Below are 4,720 nucleotides of genomic sequence, written 5' to 3'. Positions count from 1 at the left end.
ATATCTTTCAATCGTTGATATTCATTGAACCCGCGTCACTCGAGATCTTAAATATTAAATATTATAATTTAGAAAGTAGAATCTAAAATGTATAAGTTCCGCATAACTTAGTATAGTCGTCGAATCTAGTTTATATCTAACATTAAGTGAAGTTAGATATAAAATGTAGTTGTTAATAATAATAATAATTAAAAAGTTTATATTAACTGTTGTGTGTGTATCCCATGGATTAATGTGTAAAGTTTAGTGAATAAAGTTATTCATTTAAAATGACTTATTTAACTTGTGAGATTCATTTCATCGCCTGTGATTAATATAAAGATTCAAATAACCGCGGTAGTTGATTTTCAAATCAAAGCCAGTCAGCAGCGAACCTTAAGACTAGAAAAGGAATCCACCAATCAAAGAATAATTCTTTATATTATTCGGTGGATACGAAAAGTAGGACGTGACACAACTCGTAGCTTCAACACAATGGTTAACACTTCCGATTGCTAGTGTCAGTTAGTGCAAATAAAAGGTGACACATAGACGATTAGAAAACCGCACCATTGACAGCGCCAAGTTACTCAAAGGTGCTATAAAATACGATTCTTAGCGGTCCATTTATTTAATAATTACCTGTTGTAAAGTAACGCAATGAAATCTTTACCATATTCAAATTGACAATTAGTGCTTTAGGAAAATGTAGTATTGCCATCTTCCACCCGCTCAAGAACGTCCGACAAAGAGGCCTAAAGGGCGTAATTGCAGTTAACTAAGTGTATATGTTGAGTAACGCGATAAGGCAAGAGCTAAACGGAAGCTAAAGCCCTCTGTAAACAGAAAACTCGTTTCGCCAAGACACAAGATAACATAAATACGCAGAAAAGGTATTTCTTTGCCGCATTTTTTTGCTTCTTCTGCAACACCCTTCACTTGCAATGACACAATTTTTGGTAACAGAGCATTCAGCAAATGTAAAAGGATCCATTACTCCAAATTCCCTTAGAAACTGACAAACACTTATGAATGGATTGACACTTTGCAACAATACTATCATTCTGTGAGCGGTAGCAGTGTAAATTTTATTCTGAACCAAAACTTGACTTTTAGCTTTAGAATGCGCTATATAATTTTTCGAAAAGATTGAACTGTCGATTTATGAAAAATACCACGCATCTAAAATTGAAAATTATTCAATTGTACAACTGAAAAGACGACTTCAAACTATAGAACGTTTACAATTAAAATATTCTAAATCTCATCCTAAAGAGAAGGTACTTTTTCATCAAACCTCCACGTTCTGAGACACTCTGAGTCAGAAAAAAAACGCGTTCTAGGAAGATTTAGTATACTTTTTGAAGACTTGAAAGAAAATCATCATCATTGCAGCTGCAAATTCATCTGTTTGATTAAAAAAATAATTATTCTGATGGAATTTCAATTTAAATTTTGGCAGAATAGGAAATTCATGTACTGTATATTTGGTTCAAAATTTATCGTTCAAGTTGAAAAGTAAAGTTTTTAACACAGAATTAGTGTTATAGGCGGAAAATATATTTTCTTAGTTGTCGAAAGCGAACTAGACAAGACTTGAGTAAACAGCGTAACTAAACACCGTGAACTGAAACCCTCAGAAGCCTTCTCCGCCGCACAGCACCCACGCAGCAGTCCTAGTCCCCAACGAACATGAAGCCCCTTCCTAGATAGCTTCCCGTTTGAAATATTGAAGCGAAAGCAAATAAATTCTACAAAAAAATATATCTCTACCGCATATTTCTGTTATCTTGAGCCTTGGCAAAACGAGTTTTCCGTTTACAGAGGGCTTTCAGCTTTCATTTAGTTTTTGTCTTATGGCGTTACTTAACATATACACTTTGTTAACTGCTATCACGCACTTTAGGCCTCTTCGCCAGGGGTTCTTAAGCAAGTAGTAAAAATTTCATTGCGTTACTAGACAGCAGCTGATTATTGAATAAATTTACCGCTAAGAATCGGATTGTATCGAACCTTTGAGCGACTTGGCGCTGGCAAAGGTGCCGTTTCTTAATCGTCTACGTGGCACCTTTAATTAACACTTTCTTTTATCACGTTAACTTCTCACCTGCCAAAAAACGCAGTAGGATTTTGGACTATAGGCGATAGATTTAGGTATAGATATTCACTCTAAACATGACTAATAATATATAAAGTCATAAAACTCGCAATTAATTCATATTTCTTCTTTAAATCACTTTTGTCATATTGTTAGAGTATAGTAGCACAGTACTAGTTAGTACTGGCGCAGTACTGCCCTCATTGTGAATTTCCTACTGAAGCAGTACTGCGCCAGTACCGATATTCAGTGCTGGGCCAGCACCGACAGTTCAGTAAAAAATAGAGTTATCATCCCAAAGATATGCCAGTACTGGTACCAGCACTGGAAAAAAAACCATCAGGGCTTCATGATGGCAACCATGAGGGCTCCATGAGGGAAGCCCATGTTGGACCCCTATGGATTAGCATCTCGTTGCCATGAGGGAACTCGCCTGAATCGCCCTCATAGCCCCCCCTCCCCAAGGCTTGAGGACCACCCATCAAGTCAGCCCTGAGATAAATATTTTTTCACCCATACTAAAAAATAAAAGTTTAAATAAGGCGGAAATTCTTTTCGGGAAATTTTAATAAATATTGAAGGATCGTTTGTGGCCTTGCAAAGAGTTAGGGGAAGAAAAAAGTTTATTTATGAAAATGATGATTATCTACGGACGCATTTAGACTTTACAGCAGAAGTTTGACTTCTAGCTTTCTCTGTCGATAATCATGCAATTTATTTTACCCGCAGGGCCTTAGAAATTCCAATTTGTCTACTCGCTGCGATAGTGCTGCTTTGACTAAGCTGATATGTATGTCAGACGAAATTTAGCGTGCCAAATTTTTAACAGGATATCTCATTTCGTGTGGACGTAAGTTGGTAATGAAACTTGCACTTGTATTTTCTTCGAATTTTTTTTTTTTAACTTGCACCAAAACAAATCAGAGACATGGACTTTATTACCTCCTCTTTCATTTCCCAAACTTCCAGAGCGATACCTCATTTCGTTTAGACGTAAGTCGGGAAAGAAAAATTGAAGACCAGGTTTCGTCACGTGACCCTCTTGTCACATGGCATTAAGAGAATGTTTAAAAATATTTTAAAACATTTAAAAAATTTACAAAATTGAAGAAAAAAACTGGAAGCTTTTGAAAGGATTTTTTGTCGAAGATTTCACACAAATTTGAGGAAATATGGGAATCAGTTTAAAAGACATTTAAAAGTTTCGAAAAAATTGTTTAAATAATTTGCAGATTTCACACAGTTTAAAAGAAAATTGATACTTTTGATGATATTGAAATTAAACTTTTCACTTTTTTTAAAAATGAAATAATTTTACGAGAAGGTATAAAAATATTGGACAAATTAAAAAATTCCGAAAGGCATTGTGCCTTTGAATGTAGGTCGTTCCCGCGTTAGTTGGACAACTAGATAGTATGTGAGCTAACTTCTCGGGGTGTGCATGGCACGCCTGCAGCTATCGTCGGGAATGTCTTGGCTCAAAATGTGGCGACGGTATGTTAAGGTGGAAATGACACCGTCTTGGCATGCAAAAATGAAACCCTCTGTACCAGAATTCAATCCGGCCGATTTAAGGAAAGCAAACGTTAGCTCACAAAACATTGACTGATCCTTTACATTTCTGTGGAAGATACCGTGCATCCTCTTATCGAGGAGCTGTTCATGAAAGTTTTTCTCTTGTGCTTTCTTAATCCGGGCTTTCAGGAGTGAGTACTCCAGATAGATAAGATTTCATGCATTTTGCTCACCCCTAATACTGAAGTCAAGTCCGAGTGTTTCAGCAGCCTCCTCGGCTGCTTTGTACAGAAATGTTCCTTTGCCCACTTCTTCGTGATTCCTGACCATTTTAAGAAGAGGGTCTCTTCCATTTGCAACTCTATGTGCTGTACCCAGAATAATCCTGTTGGGAAAACATTCAAGACTCAATATTCCGCGACGCCCTTGACGACGTGAGATGTACAGTCGCGGAACGGAATACTTAAGATGCATGCTTTTGTTCATGTGCATAACCTTTCTTGTCCCGATATCAAGAGATCTGAGCTCGTTCTTCGTCCATGGAACTACTCCAAATGAATAGAGTAGTACCGGGACGGCAAGCATGTTCGTTGCAGATTCTTTGTTCCTCGCCGACAGTTCGGAAGACCAAATCTGTCGGATGAGACGTTTGTATCTGCTTCGGAGAGTATCCTTTATAGATGTCACATCCTGAATGCGGCTCTGTGGCACGTCCAGGTCTCTCCAGTCTCTCCAGCGCAAAGGTGTCGTATAGTGCTTCTATCAATGAGCTCAGGATCTTCAGGGATGCCATTAACTTTTCCTCGCTTCAAATAAACCTTGGCGCATTTGTCTAACCCAAATTCCATTCCAATTTCCTTAGTATATCGTTCGACAATCCCCAGAGCTAGATGCAGTTGCTCTCTGTTCTTAGCATAGATCTTAAGATCGTCCATGTAAAATACATGAGTGACCTTGCACTTTCGATCTGCAGGTTTGCTCATGGTCAGGCTCATGGTGTCGCCCTGAAAGACACCTCTCTGAAAGGTGACCTTGTTATTTGTCACACGATTTTTGCCAGATGAGATAGTAAATCTGGTTTTCCAAAGCGGCATCAATCTCTCTATGCACCCAACTATTTGCGGATGA

Source organism: Belonocnema kinseyi, chromosome 10 (assembly GCF_010883055.1).
Source record: "Belonocnema kinseyi isolate 2016_QV_RU_SX_M_011 chromosome 10, B_treatae_v1, whole genome shotgun sequence".
Taxonomy (NCBI): domain Eukaryota; kingdom Metazoa; phylum Arthropoda; class Insecta; order Hymenoptera; family Cynipidae; genus Belonocnema; species Belonocnema kinseyi.
Note: the sequence above shows the minus strand (reverse complement) of the source record.